The sequence below is a fragment of the Callionymus lyra genome, chromosome 10 (assembly GCF_982586985.1).
Source record: "Callionymus lyra chromosome 10, fCalLyr1.hap1.1, whole genome shotgun sequence".
NCBI lineage: Eukaryota > Metazoa > Chordata > Actinopteri > Syngnathiformes > Callionymidae > Callionymus > Callionymus lyra.
Window position 1 is genome coordinate 1,811,437 of NC_141827.1, and position 26,288 is coordinate 1,837,724.

Below are 26,288 nucleotides of genomic sequence, written 5' to 3' on the forward strand. Positions count from 1 at the left end.
GTCAATTAGTCGTTAAGGTCTGGACTAGTTGTGTTTTTTGTATATGTTGTCTTTGTATGTCATGTTTACACTGTGTAATGTATTGTTTGCTTTGATGTCTGTTGTTGTTAATAATAATAATATATTAATATAAACTTTGTTAATCGTTGGGAGATCTTCGGGAGGTTAGGTTTACAGATCACAGCAGACGATAGAAGGTACATACGTTTCATAAAAGCAAGAACAAGAACAAAGTTCAAATAAAAGAACAAAGTGCAAAGAGCATTGATCAAAAGAGAAAAACACAAAGATCTTGTGATGAACTGTTTGTTGTTGGTCGTGTGCGCGGTGGTGCAGAGGTTAGTTCGTCTCCCAGCAAGAAGGTTGTCGGTTCACTTCCAGGTCAGAAGGGAGTCGACATGTGACCTTTCTGTGTGAGTTAGTATGTTCTCTCCGTGTGGCGTGAGTTTACTCCGGACACTCCGGTTTCCTCCCACAGTCCAAACACATACAGAGGTTGATTGAGAACTTGAGGAAATTGTTTGTAGGTATGAGTGTGTGTGTGAATGGTTGTGTGTCTTTGTGTGTCCTGAGACAGACTGGCTTCCTGTCCAGGGTGTCCCCTGCCCCTCGCCCGAAGAAACTGGGAATAAGTGGCATAGAAAATGAATGAATGAAATGGTTTTTTTTGTGTTTATTTAGTATTTCTAAGAGGAAAAAAGGTTTTCACTTTCCCAACATCTACATTACTGTTTAAATAACAATGTTTTTTCCTAAAAACTCAAAAAGATTATAATGATATTGTGAATATTATGTTGTTGTTATCAAGGCTGGAATGTTTTCTTTTGGCACAAATATAAACGTCTGACGCAGAAACACGTCCATCTTAACAAAGAAGAATCATCTCCCGAGGCCTGGGCTGACAGTGATGCACACGTTGTATCTAGATGGCAAAATGTCAAAGACTCGTTTGTGAAAGTTTTATACTTTTCACACTTTTATTTCTCCTCCAGGTTCGCAGCGGTTCGACAGTCGGAACAATGTAGGGTCGATTCAAGGGCAGATTTATGATGCTCTGCTCTCGATTTGCACATGTAATTATGGGACTACATTGTATTTAAATATGTACAATTCCGTTGGTTTCTCCTCGTCTGGACTATTGTAACAGTTTGTTTTCATGTCTAAACAAGAAGGATCTTCTCGCCTGCAGTTCATACAAAACTCTGCAGCCAGAATTCTGAGCCGCTCTAGTAGAAGAACTCACATTTCTCCTTCAAACTCTTCACTGGCTGCCAGTTTCTTTCAGGATCATTTTAAAATTCTGGTTCTTACTTTCAGATCTATTCATGGTCAGACCTTCCATCAGTGATCTGATCCAGACTTACACCCCAGCTCGGGCTCTGAGGTCTGTGGATCAGAATCTACTTATGGTTCCACGCACACGGCTCAGGACCAGAGGAGAGAAATCCTTCCAGGCTGTTGCTCCTAAGCTTTGGAACGATCTTCCTCTCTTTGCGTTTGATGATCTACTGACTCCTTCAAGAAACATCTGTGTTTGATGATCTACTGACTCCTTCAAGAAACATCTGTGTTTGATGATCTACTGACTCCTTCAAGAAACATCTGTGTTTGATGATCTACTGACTCCTTCAAGAAACATCTGTGTTTGATGATCTACTGACTCCTTCAAGAAACATCTGTGTTTGATGATCTACTGACTCCTTCAAGAAACATCTGTGTTTGATGATCTACTGACTCCTTCAAGAAAAATATTTGTTTGATGATCTACTGACTCCTTCAAGAACCATCTCTGTGTTTGATGATCTACTGACTCCTTTAAGAAACATCTTAAGACGTTTATATTTGTTCAGGCTTTTCTTTGATTTTCTGGAACTCCTGTTGTGTTATCAGTTTTATCTTGATCTTTAAAATATATATTTTATTGAATATTGTTTTGATTGTTTTAGCGCTTTGTGACCCTGGTCTAGAAAAGCGCTATACAAATAAGAATTACTTACTTACTTACTTACAATTAATAATAAATACGTGAAATACCATATGTGTTTCACGGGGGATTATTCTAGAATTCCAGCCTTGAATCGCAGATGTGAGGAGGAACAAATGGGTCAAAAGAACCTCCCAAAGAAATTCAAATCCATCCAATTGTAATGACATGTAAACCATATTTAATACAAATTAAATAAGGATTTTTTTTTTAAGTTTTATGTTGGTTATTTGATTTTCATGTTTATATTATTTTGTCATTTAAGTTTGTCATTTGATATTTAGACTCTTACTGGAACAAATCTTCACGCCTGCAATGCTGAGTTAATTTTTCTGATTCAAAATAATTCATCCATTAAATATAAGACATTTCATCGAGATATATGACCTTGTTTTGACACATGAAAATCCTAAAGTATCAGATTTTTTTTAAACTAAAAATGTCTTGTATGACTTTCAAAAACATGTTTCTCAGAACTTTACAGTGACTCACTGGTGGTGAGAGTGTAAAGCAGGACTGTGTGTGTGATGTGTGACAGTGTGTCAGTCAATCTCCTAATCTATCGGCTGCTGCTCCGCCAGGTCAGTCCATGTCTCGCTGATTCCCTTCTCAGGAAGACACGAGACACCGTTTCAATCTCTCTCCGTCTGCAGACCGACTTCGTTTCCATCAACCTCCGGACACCGAAGTCTTTCAACCTCCTGTTGCCGCAGGAACTGGACGCACTAAAGTCCACAGAGTGAGAAGCACGACTCAAAGATGACACTTTTAATCAAAGACTCCTTTCTTCTCTCATTAGTTATAATTAATAATAAAACAAGCAATTAAACACAAATTGATTAATACAGGCTCAAAAAACATTGAATTATTGTCGTATTTTATTTCTTGACGAGTCTATTTTAAATAGTGCCGTCAAGAGATCAAAACATGTTAATGAATGATCTGTAATTAATTGATCAAATTAATCGACTTTAATCCCACCTAACGATTAAAGACATTTCCTCGACTTGATTTTTTTTTTTTTAATTCATTATTCATTCGGCAGATCATACATCAAGACAAAGACAGTATTTTACGATTGACGAGAGCGATTTCTGTCGACCTCAGGGTGTGACTGACAGCTGCCCCCCCGACAATCAAGCTCTAGAACACAAAAGAAATAAAGAAAAAAGTTAAAAAAGTAAAGCAGTAATTATGACCCTTTGATTGATCGCATAGTTTGACTTCTCAATATATCAAGAGCATCTCGATACAAACAATGATGACAAAAGGAGGATGATTTTCTTCAGTGAAAGGATCCAACAACCAGATGTATCTTTGATAGAATGAAACCTAAAATAAAATTCTAAACATAAATAAAAAACAGTTACTTTACACATCGCAGGTTGAGAAATGAAAGTGTGTGTTACTGGAAGTTTGTGTTATTGTTGAGGAAAGAAACTGTGGGAACTTGGAGAAGTTCCAACAACAAATACAAAATAAATAAAAGAGTTTCTAAAAGGTTGCGAGTTGAATTCCATTGGATCAAAATACAAAATGGAAATCAAAAATCGAACATATCACCAGACGTTTAAAACCTAATCACACAATTGGCCAAAATCTTTGATAACTCTTTGTCGCACTCTTTCATATTTATCCAACTGGCTTTAAGAATGAAAATCGAATTAACCAATTAATTTCATTTTCACCTCAGTTTTACTCTTAGTATCTATAGTATTAAAGATATCAATAATATTTGTTCTAAAGTAAATCCTTGACACCATCTGAACATCGCAGCAGAGACAGTGGTTTCGTAGCGTCTCGCTCACCTTCGTCGTTCAAACACACTTTAAATACATGGAAAGTGAAAACAGATCTTAGAGGAGCAGGAACTGGTGATATTATCTGGGGTTCACTGTCGTGAAGGCGGCGTCGAGAGGGAGATGCAGCGCAAATGTTCAGGTTAAGCCGAGCTCGGAAGACAAACATTAAAATGTACTTGATGGTCGCGGGTCGTCAGCGTCGCCGGGTAATGGAGTGAACTTTACTCTCTTGTGCCGATCAAACACCAGAGCTGTGTCTCAAATACTTCGCTGAGTGCACTGGTTAGTATCATCAGGATAGTGTACGTACTAACTAGTAACTGATCCTCCACAGATAGTATGTCTCAAACATACTTCTCTTAGTATACTAGAAGTTAGTATCATCAGGATAGTGTACGTACTAACTAGTAACTAATCCTCCACAGATAGTATGTCTCAAACATACTTCTCTTAGTATACTAGAAGTTAGTATCACCAGGATAGTGTACGTACTAACTAGTAACTAATCCTCCACAGATAGTATGTCTCAAACATACTTCTCTTAGTATACTAGAAGTTAGTATCATCAGGATAGTGTACGTACTAACTAGTAACTAATCCTCCACAGATAGTATGTCTCAAACATACTTCTCTTAGTATACTAGAAGTTAGTATCATCAGGATAGTGTGCGTACTAACTAGTAACTAATCCTCCACAGATAGTATGTCTCAAACATACTTCTCTTAGTATACTAGAAGTTAGTATCATCAGGATAGTGTACGTACTAACTAGTAACTAATCCTTCACAGATAGTATGTCTCAAACATACTTCTCTTAGTATACTAGAAGTTAGTATCATCAGGATAGTGTACGTACTAACTAGTAACTAATCCTCCACAGATAGTTTGTCTCAAATGTGAAGTAACTTCTGTTTACAACGTCACTAAGATGGAGCTGTTTAGTGTAGAAAGTGTCCATCGATCCATACTCAGTTTTGTGGGCGTTTTAGTGACAATTTAATGTGGACTAAATTTCGCATACTAAGAATTCACGCACTAAAAATACTTACTTTGAGTGCGCAAGTATGCGATTTGAGATACAGTACAGCTGTTTATTTAACCGACCGGATGAGTGAAGCGTCTACGACATCTTCACCACAAACACAGGTTTATTGACAAGAGAGTTTTGATTCCTCCTGATATCAAACAGTGTCTCTGTCATCAGTGAACAGATGCAGCACGAATGCTCCTCCCATGATGCAACACTCATAGACTCAGGGAATCATTCATTCCTCGTGTTAATATGATTCTATGTTAATATTTGTATCTTTCGTCTTTTTTACTTTTCTTTGATCTTAAGACTTAGATCGTGTCATCTTTCTTTTTATTGTACTTTGTTCTTGTTATGGTTTTTTTTACGAATCTATCGTCTGTGTTAAGGTAAGGTAAGATAAAACTTTATTGATCCCTCAGGAGGTCTCCTTCGGGAAATTGTTTTTTTTTCCAGTAGCCAGCAATTTTTCATAAACAATAAAAAATAATACATAAAAAATAAAATAAGAAAAAGAACATAAGCGGAAGAAGAAGATGACACAATCTAAGTATAAAGATAAAGATAAAGAACATAGAGTCAAAGAAAAACAACAAAGACAAAGATACAAAGACTAACATGGAACAGAACATCCAGATACTCTCACTCCACTCCTGCCCCCGAACTCAGAATTGTACAATTTAATAGCCCGAGGGATGAATGAGTCCCTGAGTCTATTTGTTTTGCACCTGGGTAGGAGCATTCGTGCACTCATTCTGCTTCTCTGCTCACTGATGACAGTGTTCAGAGGATGACTGTCATCATCCATGATGGACAGTAGTTTGTTGTTGTTGATGTGAGCAGGAAAAACTATTTCCCGAAGGAAACCTGCAGAGGGATGAATAAAGATTATCTTTCTAACGATGGAAGTCTGAAACCAAGAGTAGCCTCTTTAATGAAGCAGCTTCGAACATCTACCGTTTACTCGTCAGACAGAAGAACGAAGGAAATAAAACGTTCACGCATGAAAACGGTTCATCTGCTCAGTGGCGAGAGAATCGAAAATGCTTCTCTCTCCCTTCGTTCCTAGTGTGGTCCTCGCAGACCCCGGTGTACGACTCATCTGGAACCTTCTTCAGTTCTTCTGAGAAGGATGTGCTCCGTCAGATACACCTCACCGCCTCGGCCGCCTGTCAATCAAGCGGCTTCGCTCGCCGCCGTCACGTGATCGCTGTGGCGCCGAGATACTGTATTGCTAATTACATTCATTATTCACGGCGCCCACGCTCTGCCAATCAAAGCGCGGGAGAAATGATCCGGAATATTCTGAACATATTTTGATGGTTCACACTCATCAAGTGTCATTTGTGCCAATCAGTGAGTGTGAACCACAGATGCTTTACCTTCTCAACGGTTGAATGCTCTTCAAAAATATACATTTATTTCACTATGGTCACATGTTGTTGGCTTTGATTTTTATTCTTTCTTGAATGAATTCTTAGAAGACAAGGTTTAGTCGATTAGTTGCTTCACAGTCCCAGCTTTTGTTACCTTTGTGCTGGACGTGTGTTTACGTCTGTTAGCAAAATATTAACCACCAAAACAAATAAGAATAAAGATACTTTTCACGTTCAGTTCTAATAGGGCTGCACGATATTGGAAAAATGTACAATATTCGATATTCGTGTCTTAAAGTGTGATATCGATATTAATGCGATATTTTTTTTTTCACCTACAAATGTAGCCGCGAGTACTGTAGTGAAGGTCCGGGGGTTTAAAGAAGGAAAACGATGATATTTCCCTTTTGTTTATTTCAACACTTCGGTCGACATGATGGTAGAAAAATATCTCTTCTAACGCTCAGTCTCGCGGGACTTGCATCGGTTTCCTGTGAAACTGAGCGACATCAGAGAGGAGCCGCCGGCGTGACGTGATATCACCAAATCAATAATAAATCCACCTCCTTGTACACGCACACATAACACTTTATAAATGACGCTAACAACTTAGCTCGTTAGCATACGGTGAAGACGCACACATAACACTTTATAAATGACGCTAACAACTTAGCTCGTTAGCATACGGTGAAGATGCACACATAACACTTTATAAATGACGCTAACAACTTAGCTCGTTAGCATACGGTGAAGACGCACACATAACACTTTATAAATGACGCTAACAACTTAGCTCGTTAGCATACGGTGAAGATGCACACATAACACTTTATAAATGACGCTAACAACTTAGCTCGTTAGCATACGGTGAAGACGGACAGGTTTACTCTTGTAAAAATAAGCTTTTTTTTTTTTTTAAGGAACTAGACTATAACTTTAACTAGTACTTTATTCCACATGTATTCATTCATACTTTTAATGCCTTCAGTGGTCATCAACAATCGAAATAGTCCTGAAAATAAAGAAAACATTATTGAATTAAATGTTGTGTCCAAACTTTTGTCCTTTACTGTTTGTATTTCCATTTTTTTTATTCTATTTTACACAAAATTCATTGAATATAAATAAACCAAAAAATGATCAATAATAATAAGAAAATTCACGTAACATTTAAAATTATTTTAAATCGATCGATTGAGTGTCGATGTAGTATCTTGAAAAAAATGTATATTTATATATCGATTGTGTATCTTTTTTTTCTCTCACCCTACAAGTGATGCCGCTAATGTTACAGTTTTGGGTTTGTTTGCACAATTGTTCAGAAGTAGTTTTTTTGGCTTGATTCTTGTGCGTTTGTAAATTGTTGAGTTGTGTTGAAATCACGAGTTTCTATCAAATACACAACATGTTATTGTCATGATAGACGTGTTTCAATGTGTTGTGTACTCGACACGCTCGCACCAACCATCGGCCTCTTCCTCCTGCTTAGAATTCCACGCGAGGCCACAGAGCAGATGTCAGATCTGCCGGCGTCTCCTAATGAAGAGGCTTTATATCAATAAATTGAAGAGATGAAGGAGCGTCTCTCTCCGTCCCGACAAATCCCACCAGTGACGCTCGATTGAGCCATCGGAATGAAATGCTAACGACTGTAGCTCGTGATCCTCTTTCTCTTCCCGTCAATGCAAGTCTGCCACTTACCCTGTTGTCACCACCGTATCCCCTGGTGCTCAGCAGGCCTGCTAATCACACGTAGCACAGCCGGCGTCAGATAAGTGACCGGTTTGAAGCAGAAAGAGTGATTTCTGCGATTACTGAAGGGATCCACCGGGACCAGTTATCAGCGTGGGAACAAAAAAAAGGGGAAGGACGGAGGAGAGAAGACGAGGAGAGAAGACGAGGAGGAGAAAAGACGAGGAGGAGAGAAGACGAGGAGGAGAGAAGACGAGGAGGAGAGAAGACGAGGAGGAGAGAAGACAGGGAGGAGAGAAGACGAGAAGACGAGGAGGAGAGAAGAAGAGGAGGAGAGAAGACAGGGAGGAGAGAAGACGAGAAGATGAGGAGGAGAGAAGACAAGAAGACGAGGAGGAGAGAAGACGAGAAGACGAGGAGGAGAGAAGACGAGGAGGAGAGAAGACGAGGAGGAGAGAAGATGAGAAGACGAGGAGGAGAGAAGATGAAAAGACGAGGAGGAGAGAAGACGAGGATGAGAGAAGAGGAGGAGGAGAGAAGACGAGGAGGAGAGAAGACAGGGAGGAGAGAAGACGAGGATGAGACAAGACGAGGAGGAGAGAAGACGAGGAGGAGAGAAGACGAGGAGGAGAGAAGACGAGAAGACAAGGAGGAGAGAAGACAAGGAGGAGAGAAGACGAGGAGGAGAGAAGACGAGAAGACGAGGAGGAGAGAAGAAGAGGAGGAGAGAAGACAGGGAGGAGAGAAGACAAGAAGACGAGGAGGAGAGAAGACAAGAAGTCGAGGAGGAGAGAAGACGAGAAGACGAGGAGGAGAAGACGAGGAGGAGAGAAGACGAGGAGGAGAGAAGATGAAAAGACGAGGAGGAGAGAAGACGAGAAGACGAGGAGGAGAGAAGACGAGGAGGAGAGAAGACGAGGATGAGAGAAGACGAGGAGGAGAGAAGACGAGGAGGAGAGAAGACGAGGAGGAGAGAAGATGAGAAGACGAGGAGGAGAGAAGACGAGGATGAGAGGAGACGAGGAGGAGAGAAGACGAGGATGAGAGAAGACGAGGAGGAGAGAAGACGAGGAGGAGAGAAGACGAGGAGAAGAGAAGACGAGGATGAGAGAAGACGAGGAGGAGAGAAGATGAGGAGGAGAGAAGAAAAGAAGACGAGGAGGAGAGAAGACGAGGAGGAGAGAAGACGAGGAGGAGAGAAGACGAGGATGAGAGAAGACAAGGAGCGAGAGAAGAGGAGGAGGAGGAGAGAAGACGAGGAGGAGAGAAGACGAGGAGGAGAGAAGACAAGGAGCGAGAGAAGAGGAGGAGGAGGAGAGAAGACGAGGAGGTCTGGACGGAGGTTATATTTAACTCCTCCGTGTGAGGCGTCGACACATTCAGGGAAAGAGAATCTAATGCAAGTATATTTAAAGCATCTCTCGTGAGCAGATACAATAAAACATGTAATTCATGTTCGATTCTATTCTTCAACACAACATCCTGCTAATGGTTTGTTGCTGCAAAGAAAACTAGAATTAATTTCATTTTTTTTAAATTGGTTATTATTATTTTTATTATTCCAGGTCAGGACAACATAGTACCTTCATATTTCTCCTCCTACACTCACTACCCTAAGAACATAGTCTGGGATCGATTGACCTTCAGAAGGATCTTTGTATGTTGATCTTTGTATCCTTTTCCTTGGGTTTTCCTCCTTGATATATGCTCTTTATATTTGCACTTTGTTCTCTCGTGCTTTGTTCTTTATATTAGCACTTTGTCATCTTTTTGCTCTTTTTATTAAGACTTAGTTATATCTTTTTACTTTGTTCTTTATATTTGCACTATGTTATCTCTTTGTTCTTTATATTGCATTTAGTTATATCTTTGTTCTTTGGTCTTTATATTAGCCCTTTGTTATCTTTTTGCACTTTGCTCTTTCAATTTGCACGTTGTTCTTGTTCCTGCTTTTATGAAACTTCTGCACCTTCTATCGTCTGCTGTGATCTGGAAAACTCATCTCCAGAGGGATTAATAAAGTCTAATCTTATCTTAGATTTTCAAAGGGTTCGTCAGCCTCCGTCGAGGGAAGAGACGTCAGGTCGACTTTAATTGTATTTAGAAGAAGGTGAAATTGTTGTTTAGGTTATTTGTATTTAAGAAACGTTATGATTGAACTGGTGTGTCAGAGAAGTTCTCCTGAAGAAGTTCATGAGACCTGATGTTGTCTCAGTGAGAATCATGTTGTGAATAAAGCACTGATCACTGCAGTCAAGAGATGAAAACTAAACATTGTTGATCCATGTGTTGATAAATGATGAAGAAAAGTTGTTTCTCAAGATAATGGATACATTTCTCAACTTCCTTCACAACAGATGTCGTCTGTAACTGTGCCGTCGCTCGCCAGCGAGTCATTAACGGAGCTCAGCTCCTGAGGGATCATTAGGGTCAGATGGACGATGAGCTGATGTCACACCATGATGGCCGACTGTGTTTACACTCCTTTGAAGGCGACTTTAATGTGTTGTTCCTGCTGAACGACGTCCGGCGTCACTCGTTCCTCTCTTTCTCTAAGTTGTGTTACTGTGAGCAGCCGTACATAACACTGGTTCTACACACTCAGACACACTTCTGTAGCACACATATGGGCACTTCAGGTCAACATGAGCCGTAGAAACCTACAGTAGTTCAACAACAACCATTGTGTGTAGTTGCGACATGTCAAGTGTGTTGTGATTATGACCAATTAAACAATCAAGAGTAGTTTTCAACTATAATCCAACAGTTTTCAACTATAATCAAACAGTTTTCAACTATAATCCAACAATTTTCAACTATAATCAAACAGTTTTCAACTATAATCAAACAATTTTCAACTATAATCAAACAATTTTCAACTATAATCAAACAATTTTCAACTATAATCAAACAATTTTCAACTATAATCCAACAATTTTCAACTATAATCAAACAATTTTCAAATATAATCAAACAATTTTCAACTATAATCCAACAATTTTCAACTATAATCCAACAATTTTCAACTATAATCCAACAATTTTCAACTATAATCAAACAATTTTAAACTATAATCAAACAATTTTCAACTATAATCAAACAATTTTCAACTATAATCAAACAATTTTCAACTATAATCCAACAATTTTCAACTATAATCAAACAATTTTCAAATATAATCAAACAATTTTCAACTATAATCAAACAATTTTCAACTATAATCAAACAATTTTCAACTATAATCAAACAATTTTCAACTATAATCAAACAATTTTCAACTATAATCAAACAATTTTCAACTATAATCAAACAATTTTCAACTATAATCCAACAATTTTCAACTATAATCAAACAATTTTCAAATATAATCAAACAATTTTCAACTATAATCCAACAATTTTCAACTATAATCAAACAATTTTCAACTATAATCCAACAATTTTCAACTATAATCAAACAATTTTCAACTATAATCCAACAATTTTCAACTATAATCAAACTATTTTCAACTATAATCAAACAATTTTCAACTATAATCAAACAATTTTCAACTGTAATCAAACAATTTTCAACTATAATCAAACAATTTAAACTATAATCAAACAATTTTCAACTATAATCCAACAATTTTCAACTATAATCAAACAATTTTCAACTAGAATCAAACAATTTAAACTATAATCAAACAATTTTCAACTATAATCAAACAATTTTCAACTATAATCAAACAATTTTCAACTGTAATCAAACAATTTTCAACTATAATCAAACAATTTAAACTATAATCAAACAATTTTCAACTATAATCAACAATTTTCAACTATAATCAAACAATTTAAACTATAATCAAACAATTTCCAACTATAATCAAACAATTTTCAACTATAATCAAACAATTTTGCAACTATAATCAAACAATTTTCAACTATAATCCAACAATTTTCAACTATAATCCAACAATTTTCAACTATAATCAAACAATTTTCAACTATAATCCAACAATTTTCAACTATAATCAAACAATTTTCAACTATAATCCAACAATTTTCAACTATAATCAAACAATTTTCAACTATAATCCAACAATTTTCAACTATAATCAAACAATTTTCAACTATAATCAAACAATTTTCAACTATAATCCAACAATTTTCAACTATAATCAAACAATTTTCAACTATAATCAAACAATTTTCAACTATAATCAAACAATTTTCAACTATAATCCAACAATTTTCAACTATAATCAAACAATTTTCAACTATAATCAAACAATTTTCAACTATAATCCAACAATTTTCAACTATAATCCAACAATTTTCAACTATAATCAAACAATTTTGAACTATAATCAAACAATTTTCAACTATAATCCAACAATTTTCAACTATAATCAAACAATTTTCAACTATAATCCAACAATTTTCAACTATAATCCAACAATTTTCAACTATAATCAAACAATTTTCAACTATAATCAAACAATTTTGAACTATAATCAAACAATTTTCAACTATAATCAAACAATTTTGAACTATAATCAAACAATTTTCAACTATAATCCAACAATTTTCAACTATAATCAAACAATTTTGAACTATAATCCAACAATTTTCAACTATAATCCAACAATTTTCAACTATAATCAAACAATTTTCAACTATAATCCAACAATTTTCAACTATAATCAAACAATTTTCAACTATAATCCAACAATTTTCAACTATAATCAAACAATTTTCAACTATAATCAAACAATTTTCAACTATAATCCAACAATTTTCAACTATAATCAAACAATTTTCAACTATAATCAAACAATTTTCAACTATAATCCAACAATTTTCAACTATAATCAAACAATTTTCAACTATAATCCAACAATTTTCAACTATAATCAAACAATTTTCAACTATAATCCAAAAATTTTCAACTATAATCAAACAATTTTCAACTATAATCAAACAATTTTCAACTATAATCCAACAATTTTCAACTATAATCAAACAATTTTCAACTATAATCAAACAATTTTCAACTATAATCAAACAATTTTCAACTATAATCAAACAATTTTCAACTATAATCAAACAATTTTCAACTATAATCCAACAATTTTCAACTATAATCCAACAATTTTCAACTATAATCAAACAATTTTCAACTATAATCCAACAATTTTCAACTATAATCCAACAATTTTCAACTATAATCAAACAATTTTCAACTATAATCAAACAATTTTCAACTATAATCCAACAATTTTCAACTATAATCCAACAATTTTCAACTATAATCCAACAATTTTCAACTATAATCAAACAATTTTCAACTATAATCAAACAATTTTCAACTATAATCCAACAATTTTCAACTATAATCCAACAATTTTCAACTATAATCAAACAATTTTCAACTATAATCAAACAATTTTCAACTATAATCAAACAATTTTCAACTATAATCAAACAATTTTCAACACACACACACTGATGATACAATAGAGTCACAAATCACAACAACACACACACATTGTAACATTCTATACTATATTCCATAACAACACATACAACTCATGTGTTGTTTTTACAAAACTGTCGATAAATTTTTATTTTTTATGCAAATCTGATCAAAATATTAATTTGTGGGTTAATAGTTAATAGTTAATAGTTAATAGTTAATAGTTAATAGTTAAAACAAGAGCTCATAGTAATGTATAGAACAAATAACTAGTTCATTAACGGAGCGATGAACTTTTAATAATGAACTGAACTAGTTCCTTAAAAACTTTGAACTCTGAACTAGTTCACATAGAAAGTGAACTTTCCCAGAGTATTATCTTATTATTTGACATGTTTATAAGTTGAAGCGACTTCACTTTCATCAACTTTAGATTCGGATCGACCTCCCACTTGTGTTTGCTCTCCTGAGATGATCCGCGGCTGAAGAGCAAACACCTCCTGAGAACCTGCGCCAGAGCAATTATTACGACTTGATTGGGAATATGAAGGTTGGTAAATATGCGGGGGATTATGACGCTTCATGCAAATGAGCTGTGCCCCAGTGCATGATGGGAAGGAAAGAGCACGATCCCTCCCGATGTTCTTCTCGTCACGCCTCAGTCTTCTGAGCCGTCAAACATAATGAAGACGTCCTGCGTCTGCTCGACTCACGTCGGTCGCCGCGGTCGTCGCTCCAGCAGACGTGATGAAGTGATGAAGTGATGAAGTGATGAAGTGATGAAGTGATGAAGTGATGAAGTGATGAAGTGATGAAGTGATGATGTGATGAAGTGATGAAGTGATGAAGTGATGAAGTGATGAAGTGATGAAGTGATGAAGTGATGAAGTGATGACGTGATGAAGTGATGAAGTGATGACGTGATGAAGTGATGAAGTGATGAAGTGATGAAGTGATGAAGTGATGACGTGATGAAGTGATGAAGTGATGACGTGATGAAGTGATGAAGTGATGAAGTGATGAAGTGATGAAGTGATGACGTGATGACGTGATGAAGTGATGAAGTGATGAAGTGATGAAGTGATGACGTGATGAAGTGATGAAGTGATGAAGTGATGAAGTGATGACGTGATGACGTGATGAAGTGATGAAGTGATGAAGTGATGAAGTGATGAAGTGATGAAGTGATGACGTGATGACATGATGGCGTGATGAAGTGATGAAGTGATGAAGTGATGAAGTGATGAAGTGATGAAGTGATGACGTGATGACGTGATGAAGTGATGAAGTGATGAAGTGATGACGTGATGACGTGATGAAGTGATGAAGTGATGAAGTGATGACGTGATGACGTGATGAAGTGATGAAGTGATGAAGTGATGAAGTGATGAAGTGATGAAGTGATGACGTGATGAAGTGATGAAGTGATGAAGTGATGACGTGATGACATGATGGCGTGATGAGGTGATGAAGTGATGACGTGATGAAGTGATGAAGTGATGAAGTGATGATGTGATGAAGTGATGAAGTGATGAAGTGATGAAGTGATGAAGTGATGACGTGATGAAGTGATGAAGTGATGATGTGATGACATGATGGCGTGATGACATGATGGCGTGATGAGGTGATGAAGTGATGACGTGATAAAGTGATGAAGTGATGACGTGATGACATGATGGCGTGATGAGGTGATGAAGTGATGACGTGATGACATGATGACGTGATGAAGTGATGAAGTGATGACGTGATGACATGATGGCGTGATGAGGTGATGAAGTGATGACGTGATGAAGTGATGAAGTGATGATGTGATGAAGTGATGAAGTGATGACGTGATGAAGTGATGAAGTGATGACGTGATGAAGTGATGAAGTGATGAAGTGATGAAGTGATGAAGTGGTGAAGTGATGACGTGATGAAGTGATGACATCATGAAGTGATGACGTGATGAAGTGATGAAGTGGTGAAGTGATGACGTGATGAAGTGATGAAGTGATGATGTGATGAAGTGATGAAGTGATGAAGTGATGAAGTGATGATGTGATGAAGTGATGAAGTTATGAAGTGATGAAGTGATGATGTGATGATGTGATGAAGTGATGAAGTGATGATGTGATGAAGTGATGAAGTGATGAAGTGATGAAGTGATGAAGTGATGATGTGATGAAGTGATGAAGTGATGATGTGATGAAGTGATGAAGTGATGATGTGATGAAGTGATGAAGTGATGATGTGATGAAGTGATGAAGTGATGAAGTGATGATGTGATGAAGTGATGAAGTGATGAAGTGATGATGTGATTAAGTGATGATGTGATGAAGTGATGAAGTGATGATGTGATGAAGTGATGAAGTGATGAAGTGATGATGTGATGAAGTGATGAAGTGATGAAGTGATGAAGTGATGAAGTGATGAAGTGATGAAGTGATGAAGTGATGATGTGATTAAGTGATGATGTGATGAAGTGATGAAGTGATGAAGTGATGAAGTGATGATGTGATGAAGTGATGAAGTGATGAAGTGATGAAGTGATGATGTGATGAAGTGATGAAGTGATGAAGTGATGAAGTGATGATGTGATTAAGTGATGATGTGATGAAGTGATGATGTGATGAAGTGATGAAGTGATGAAGTGATGAAGTGATGATGTGATGAAGTGATGAAGTGATGAAGTGATGATGTGATTAAGTGATGATGTGATGAAGTGATGAAGTGATGAAGTGATGAAGTGATGAAGTGATGAAGTGATGAAGTGATGATGTGATGAAGTGATGAAGTGATGAAGTGATGAAGTGATGATGTGATTAAGTGATGATGTGATGAAGTGATGAAGTGATGAAGTGATTAAGTGATGATGTGATGAAGTGATGAAGTGATGAAGTGATGAAGTGATGATGTGATGAAGTGATGAAGTGATGAAGTGATGATGTGATTAAGTGATGATGTGATGAAGTGATGAAGTGATGAAGTGATGATGTGATGAAGTGATGAAGTGATGAAGTGATGATGTGATTAAGTGATGATGTGATGAAGTGATGAAGTGATGAAGTGATGAAGTGATGAAGTGATGAAGTGATGATGTGATTAAGTGATGATGTGATGAAGTGATGAAGTGATGAAGTGATGAAGTGATGAAGTGATGAAGTGATGAAGTGATGATCAAATATTTTAATGCCCCGAAGTGAAGATTAAAGTAGTTTTCCTTCAGCCTGATGCGTTGGAATGAAATTAACTTCCCAGAGACTCATGTTACTGAGACTTTAATTTATGATGTGAAAAATAAAGGATTATTTTCCTCCTGTTTTTTTAAATTACTTTCAGAAAAATATGTGATAATAAAAGGAAATCAATGGAAGTTTGTCTCATTTAAATGTGTTTTTATAAGTTTAAAGCAGAACCAAAGTTATTATTTCATTTATCTTGTTTAGTTTGTATGCTGGTATATCCATCCATCCATCCATCCATCCATCCATCCATCCATCCATCCATCCATCCATCCATCCATCCATCCATCCATCCATCCATCCATCCATCCATCCATCCATCCATCCATCCATCCATCCATCCATCCATCCATCCATCCATCCATCCATCCATCCATCCATCCACCTCTCTATCCATCTCTCCATCCATCCATCCATCCATCCATCCATCCATCCATCCATCCATCCATCCATCCATCCATCCATCCATCCATCCATCCATCCATCCATCCATCCATCCATCCACCTCTCTATCCATCTCTCCATCCATCCATCCATCCATCCATCCATCCATCCATCCATCCATCCATCCATCCATCCATCCATCCATCCATCCATCCATCCATCCATCCATCCATCCATCCATCCATCCATCCATCCATCCATCCATCCATCCATCCATCCATCCATCCATCCATCCATCCATCCATCCATCCATCCATCCACCTCTCTATCCATCTCTCCATCCATCCATCCATCCATCCATCCATCCATCCATCCATCCATCCATCCATCCATCCATCCATCCATCCATCCATCCATCCATCCATCCATCCATCCATCCATCCATCCATCCATCCATCCATCCATCCATCCATCCATCCATCCATCCATCCATCCATCCATCCATCCATCCATCCATCCATCCATCCATCCATCCATCCATCCATCCATCCATCCATCCATCCATCCATCCATCCATCCATCCATCCATCCATCCATCCATCCATCCATCCATCCATCCATCCATCCATCCATCCATCCATCCATCCATCCATCCATCCATCCATCCATCCATCCATCCATTGCATGTTCTTTCATCAGGACAAACATCTCACTTGATTATTTTCTGTCAACAAACCTTCTTCTCATTCAAAGAAGCCTCTCACTCGTGGCACTTGAACGGCTGATGTGGAAACATCTGTGCGAGTGGAAGCTGCCTCCTTGAAAACGCTGGTGTTTGATAGCGTCTCATCCTCCGCCTCTGAGATACGCTTCTTTTTGTTGAACATGAGGGAAATGGCAAAACGACATGCCTTTTAACTCCCTCTTAAATCTTCCTTTAGTGCTACTTTGATGCGTCCTGCTGTGACTCGTCACTCTTCAAAGCTGATGTGGCCTGCTTTTGATTCTATGAAACATCCGGAGCGATAGGCCATCCCTGCAAAACTGCAGCAGACGAGGAGGCCAGGGAGGAGGAGGAGGGACGACAAAATAAAGAAGCATTTTCCAATTAGAGGGAGAGTGGGACCAGAAGTCTCCGCCATCAAACTTTCTCACAAACACAATAAAAACTTTCAATGAAAGGAAAATGGAGGAAAAGTGAGGATGGAGCGTCGGCTCCGCAGCAGCTTTACACCAAGATTTAAAAATAGTTGCCGTGGAGAGAAGCCATAGATTTACAGCCTCGGGGAAGAATCGTCCGACATCCGTCAGACATGTGAGCCATCGTGTCGTTTGTAACAAGAAAGAACTAGAAGTGATTAGATGAAGCCATGATGCTCTACCTCACGTCTCTAATGGATGTGGAAGCTGAAGGAAGTTACAAATCCACTTCCTGTTTCCATTTTGAAAACAAAAACTGCATTAAATAAAAGGAAATTAAAAAGTAACAGGTACAAAAGGTGTTCATTTAGCTTTCATCGTGTTTTTTTGAAGTAAAAAATACAATTTTTTTTTTTTATTGTATTATTTTTTTTTAAGCAGTATTTTAATAATACATTTATGTGGAAAATGTCATATTTATATTTATATATGCAGATACAGTAAACTTTTTATGTATACAATACTTTCATATTTATATTTATATATGCAGATACAGTAAACTTTTTATGTATACAATACTTTCATATTTATATTTATATATGCAGATACAGTAAACTTTTTATGTATACAATACTTTCATATTTATTCCATTATTATTTTTTATTTTTATTTTTTTTTAACATGTATCTATGGATGGAGGGAGGGAAGGATGGATCGATATAAAGATAGAGGGATGGATAGAGATCAAGAAAGAAGGATGGATGGATATAAAGATAGAGGGATGGATGGATATAAAGATAGAGGGATGGATGGATAAAAAGATAGAGGGATGGATGGATATAAAGATAGAGGGATGGATGGATAAAAACATAGAGGGATGGATAGATATAAAGATAGAAGGATGGATGGATATAAAGATAGAAGGATGGATGGATATAAAGATAGAGGGATGGATGGATAAATAGATAGAGAGATGGATGGATATAAAGATAGAAGGATGGACGGATATAAAGATAGAGGGATGGATGGATATAAAGATAGAGGGATGGATGGATAAAAAGATAGAGGGATGGATGGATATAAAGATAGAAGGATGGATGGATAAAAAGATAGAGGGATGGATGGATATGAAGATAGAGGGATGGATGGATATAAAGATAGAGGGATGGATGGATAAAAAGATAGAGAGATGGATGGATATAAAGATAGAAGGATGGATGGATATAAAGATAGAGGGATGGATGGATATAAAGATAGAGGGATGGATGGATAAAAATATAGAGGGATGGATCGATATAAAGATAGAGGGATGGATAGAGATCAAGATAGAAGGATGGATGGATATAAAGATAGAGGGATGGATGGAGATAAAGATAGAGGGATGGGTGGAGATAAAGATAGAGGGATGGATGGATAAAAAGATAGAGGGATGGATGGATATAAAGATAGAGGGATGGGTGGAGATAAAGATAGAGGGATGGATGGATAAAAAGATAGAGGGATGGATGGATATAAAGATAGAGGGATGGATGGATATAAAGATAGAGGGATGGATGGATGGATGGATGGATGGATGGATGGATGGATGGATGGATGGATGGATGGATGGATGGATGGATGGATGGATGTGTTGTATCTGCTGGACAAAATAATTCCTCCTGTTCTTTGTCTTGGTTTCATTCACTTCCTACAGTTTATATTTTGTTTCTCCTCCTGGTGTCACACGACTTCACTCCTCTGTCGGATTAACAACAAACACTTACATTTAATTTCAATAAACTACATATAATTAACACGCATTTCATAATATCTTCTTCAATAACATTCACAGTTTCAACTGTTTTTCTGTTAAAGATTCTGCCCTCTCTGTGTTCTCTCCATCCATCTCTGTGTTTCCTGCTCAGCCTCCTCCTCACGAGTCAGAAGCATCAACACAGATGAGCAGCAGTCGCCTCCCGAGGAGCTCCGTCTTCTGCTGACACGTTCCTCAGACATTTGTCTGAACACCAGCATCTTCTCTGCCGCAGGAAACGCCGCCGCCAAGTGGATTTGGATTTAAGGATAATGGAATAGTTTTCTCCTCCTTTTTCAGCAAGATTGAGAAAACAATTGAGGGAGTTTTTTTTGTGGACGGTGTTGCCGGAGAAATGTTGAAAGAGAAGGAAAGGGTAAGAAAACGTGACCTGAGACTGCGTTCAAGTCGAGATGCTTTTTTTAAACTTTTATCAAAACAAGCTCCGCCCACTTGAAACACTTGGTTTTTATGGAGATGAAATATTGTTGACTATAACCAGGTTTGTCAACACGCGTCATCAATGGTCTCCACTTCCAAGGGACTCGTTGTATAAACAAAGCAGGGCTTGATTACAGCTGGAGGAGGAGTGAAGCCATTATTACATCATCATGGACTCTCGTAACCTCTCTTTCGTCCAGATTTTCGATAAACTTTATAAAGTATTAGTAGTGTTGTGTAAAACATGGTGAGAAGTTACTGCGTCTTGAAGAGGAAGAACTTCAACATGACAGTGAGTCATAGCTGAGTCATAAGAGTTTTCACACAGCTTGACCTTTAAGCATTTCAAGTTTTTATAAAGTAAAAGTGAGAATCTGAAGTACCTTCAATGATTTGTAGTGGCAGACACACCTTTTCATTCAGTGACAATAGAACAACATCTCAGATAGATATATATATATAATTAAAAGTATAAAAGATACATTTATAAAGATTCCTTGGTTCATCATTTCTTCTGAAACTTGAAAAATCCAAACATCAGTATACGATTGTGATGTTCAACCAATGGGCCCTCGGTTTACAGGCATAATACTTGAAATACTCAAGTATTTAACAAGTTTTATCATGGATTGTAGTTGGAACTGGTCTGGTCTGAGGCAATGTTGAGGTACCAACTGAAGGGGTGTGGGTCATACTTGGGATGTGATGGAGATACACAACTTCATAAACGGTCTTTAGAAATGTTCCTTCATCAAACACTGACCTGGCAACGTTTTGCTCATATTGGAAGTTAAGTGTTTGACTCGCCAGGTCTAAGGAGTTTTGCAACAGCACTTAAGAGTCGAGGATTCGAGTACAGAGGAGTGTCTTCAATTGAATGGACAGAAAAATACCTTTAACTTTGGCTGGTTGTCACAGATCCCATGATTCTTCAGGACATAAGAAGGCTCTTAAGAAGGGTTTTGGCTAAGAAGGAGCACGTCTCCTCTTCTTAAGTGCCTTCGTAGGAGAACCTCAAGACATTTGGTAAGAGGTTCTTAGTGGACTTTGGCAAAGTATTTATAAGATTGTGTATGAATTTTATTTTGATTTAAAATTGTAACTTTGAATCTTTTGCTAAACTGGTGTATAATCTCAAAGGGATGTTCTTGGTTCTAAAGGTTAAAATAATAATCCTTATAATAATAATAATAACCATTGTGTACAAAGTTAATTCTGCATATTTGAGACGTTTATAAATGATTATCTAAAATATGTTAGAATTGATAGTGCATTGTTTCTAATTCAAGAACAAACGACAGATTTGTGTGTCATTATCGTACGATTGCTGAGCGATAAAGATAAAACACGGTCGTGTTCAAAGACCATCACCGGCTTCCATCATCTAGTCTTGCAAACAAGCACTTAAAGCGTTACTATGACGCCTTCACCAGCGCGTCCAGGTGCCAACACTTCAGCCATTAACCAAACAATAGAGTGAAAATGCTTTTAAAGAAAAGTGGGAGTGATTAGAGGGGGGGGGCTAATGGATGATAAGTAGTGACTCAAAAACAATTACAACATTAGTAAAGGAACGTAGAATTCCAGCTGCAGTGAAACACGTAGACAAAAGCAATCTTTTTTTTTTTAGTCTTTAGTTCTTAGTGTTTCAAAGATGGACGCCTGCTGAAGGAAATCTCATCAAGTATCTCTAATTGCCTGAAAACTTCTGGTTTAAACTATTGTAACAGTTTATTCTGGTGTCTTCACAAGAAGGATCTTCTCGCCTGCAGTTCATACTAAACTCTGCAGCCAGAATTCTGAGCCGCTCTAGTAGAAGAACTCACATTTCTCCTTCAAACTCTTCACTGGCCGCTCTAGTAGAAGAACTCACATTTCTCCTTCAAACTCTTCACTGGCTGCCAGTTTCTTTCAGGATCATTTTAAAATTCTGGTTCTTACTTTCAGATCTATTCATGGTCAGACCTTCAAGATCTGATCCAGCCTTACACCCCAGCTCGGGCTCTGAGGTCTGTGGATCAGAATCTACTGATGGTTCCTGAACTTCAGGACCAGAGGAGAGAAATCCTTCCAGAAGCTTTGGAACCATCTCTGTTTTGATGATCTACTGACTCCTTCAAGAAACATCTCAAGACAATTTTATTTAAGCTTTTTATTCATTATCTTGTTGCTGCTGTGTTTGTCTTACATGTCTTGACCTTTTAAAGTATGTATTTTAACTGTGTATTGTTTTTTTTGTTTAAGCGCTTTGTGACCCTGGTCCGCTTTACAAATAATAATGACTTACATGATTAAAATCATAAAAAAAAACGATACAAATGTTCATTATCACATGGATAACAGTGGGTGTTGTTCTGCTTCCCTGCCAGAGTAATCCAGCCAATCCTCAGCCTCCCTCAGGCCAGTTGAAACCCCCCGAGCACGCCTGAGGGAAACCAGGTCCGACCGAGGGTCCGGTCTGGCACCAGCGAGGCTCCAGACTGGTGGCCGGCGAAGGGTCAGAGTGGACGAGGGATGATTGACAGTCACTAAGAGGGAAGTCGAGATCGACGTCAATCACCGGCGAGCGGCGCCTTTGTGCGACTTGAGCGTCTCTAATGGAACTGTCACTTTCTAATTGTGCGGCGAGGAAACGTTGACTAATGTACGCGGCGATTACAAATATAACTCCTCGCATCATCTGGAAATCATCCATCATTTGAGGCTCAAAGGGCTTGACAGCACAGCAGAGCTACGGAGGAAGTGGACGTTAAAAATGATGGATATTTGGAAGAACACGTCGTATTTAAATCAACTGTTTTAACCTGCTGTCGCTCAGACGGGAGAAAAGTATTTTATTAGAGTCGTTAAAGTTCACTGTAACTGTGCTTCGTTATTTCTAGATTCATTTTGTGCTTTTAATAATGAGTTTTCAAAAAAAAACAACACATGTTTTCAATTTCTTTCCCTTTTTTGTCCTTGTGTGTTAATTAAATGACATTATTTTTACTTTAAATTTGTATTGCTACTGAAATACTTATAATATTAATGCATTTACTAGTTTTTATATTTTCAAATGACATTATACAACTAGAATATATTATTATTTTGGATTTATTTCGTATTAAAGTCTTGACTCTATTAACTCTATTAAATAAATAATTACTACTCAAAAATATAAATTTCAGTTTTTGTCTTCATTTTTTAATAATTGAAGATAAAAAAACGAAAGTTTTCAAAATGAATGTACATGTTTTTTTTACACATACAGTTTCATATTGTAATTCCTATAAATCAAAGATAAAGTCTCTAAAATCAATATTTTTCAAAGTGTAGTCTTTTCAATTCAATATAAAATGCTATGTATTTGAATATAATGATATAATAGTGAAAACTTGTCAAACTAATCCAGTCGAGCAATGAAGCTTTAAACCTTTAACTTTCACTCACACTCTCACACAACGACAGACGCACACTCTCACACAACGACAGACGCACACTCTCACACAACGACAGACGCACACTCTCACACAACGACAGACGCACACTCTCACACAACGACAGACGCACACTCTCACACAACGACAGACGCACACTCTCACACAACGACAGACGCACACTCTCACACAACGACAGACGCACACTCTCACACAACGACAGACGCACACTCTCACACAACGACAGACGCACACTCTCACACAACGACAGACGCACACTCTCACACAACGACAGACGCACACTCTCACACAACGACAGACGCACACTCTCACACAACGATAGACGCACACTCTCACACAACGACAGACGCACACTCTCACACAACGACAGACGCACACTCTCACACAACGACAGACGCACACTCTCACACAACGATAGACGCACACTCTCACACAACGACAGACGCACACTCTCACACAACGACCGACGCACACTCTCACACAACGACAGACGCACTCTCACACAACGACAGACGCACACTCTCACACAACGACAGACGCACACTCTCACACAACGACCGACGCACACTCTCACACAACGACAGACGCACACTCTCACACAACGACAGACGCACACTCTCAGACAACGACCGACGCACACTCTCACACAACGACAGACGCACACTCTCACACAACGACAGACGCACACTCTCACACAACGACCGACGCACACTCTCACACAACGACAGACGCACACTCTCACACAACGACAGACGCACACTCTCAGACAACGACAGACGCACACTCTCACACAACGACAGACGCACACTCTCACACAACGACCGACGCACACTCTCACACAACGACAGACGCACACTCTCACACAACGACCGACGCACACTCTCATTCAACGACAGACGCACACTCTCACACAACGACAGACGCACACTCTCACACAACGACCGACGCACACTCTCACACAACGACAGACGCACACTCTCACACAACGACCGACGCACACTCTCACACAACGACAGACGCACACTCTCACACAACGACAGACGCACACTCTCACACAACGACAGACGCACACTCTCACACAACGACAGACGCACACTCTCACACAACAACAGACGCACACTCTCACACAACGACAGACGCACACTCTCACACAACGACCGACGCACACTCTCACACAACGACAGACGCACACTCTCACACAACGACAGACGCACACTCTCACACAACGACCGACGCACACTCTCACACAACGACAGACGCACACTCTCACACAACGACAGACGCACACTCTCACACAACGACAGACGCACTCTCACACAACGACAGACGCACACTCTCACACAACGACCGACGCACACTCTCACACAACGACAGACGCACACTCTCACACAACGACAGACGACACACAGAGGATGCAATAAAAGGCAGCGGTAACAAGCTGATCTAAAAAAACATATTACAAGCTCATTACGAGCCCAAATAAAACACAATCTTCACCGCCGTGTTGTAAATAAAGCGCTGTGTTTTCATTCTGCGCAGACATTACTAGACGCCGGCGCCGCTCGCTCCCACGCACATACATCACGTATATATGCTCACAATGAGGCGGATTAGAGAACAGACATGAACGCGTCTCCATCTGCTACGACCGGCGTCAAAGTCAAAGAGCCAGAAGTGAAGTTGGCCAAGTGGGCGAAGTGAAGCGGCGGTTTGTGTTTGTTCGCCACTGCTGGCGTTTGATAAAATCCTTCTAAACGTGGAGCCTCCGGTCATTTGACCGAAGCACATTCAGCAGCACGCTCCGCCGTACAATGTTATCCAAGAGCACAGTGGTAATAGGCTATTTAAAATAATGAGCTGAGAGCCAAATCGTGGCGAGATGCGCTCTAATCACCGGCTCACCTTTTCACCTCGCCACGCTGCCGCGTGAATGTGAACGAGTGATAACGGGAACGTAAGCCTATTATAGAAATCATGAGGAGTTATTTTAAAGGGTTACAAGAGGCGGCTGGTGTTAGGAACACACTTGCTGTCAATCATGTGTTGTGTTTAAAGAAGCCGATGGCTTGTTTTTCCGGACGTCGACGAGCAGACCCTGGATCTGCTCCATCAGTCGAGGCTCATTGGTCGCGACACTTGGAAGGAAAATGTCACAAATGGTGTGAAACTAATGTTGCTGCATCTTACCTTAAAGGTTTACGGCTTTTTCTCGGGAGTTCCTTCATCATTGTTGCTCTGTTACGACTTCTTCTTCCACTGTTTGAAAAGATGTTTCTCTAATGACGACTGACCACAGCAAAATAAACATGTTTATCCGTGGAATTATATTATTAATGGTTGAGTTTTACATTTAAAATGTTGAAACGGTGAACATTATTTATGGAAATGTAATTATAATATATTATTCTAATCTATTATTATAATAATTTACATTTTTAAACACTGAATTTGTCTTTATTTTTGAACTATGTAACATAAAATCAATTTAAAAAATCGTAAATTTGCAAAAAGAATGTTTTTTTTTTA

The 26,288-nt window shown here is 38.2% G+C and overlaps 1 protein-coding gene across 2 annotated transcripts in view; it reads right to left on the reverse strand.

The window, feature by feature from the left end:
• The window catches only part of cdh4 (cadherin 4, type 1, R-cadherin (retinal)), a 316,908-nt gene that overhangs the window by 82,236 nt on the left and 208,384 nt on the right, over positions 1-26,288 (reverse strand). The gene's annotated exons all lie outside the window — the stretch shown is intronic.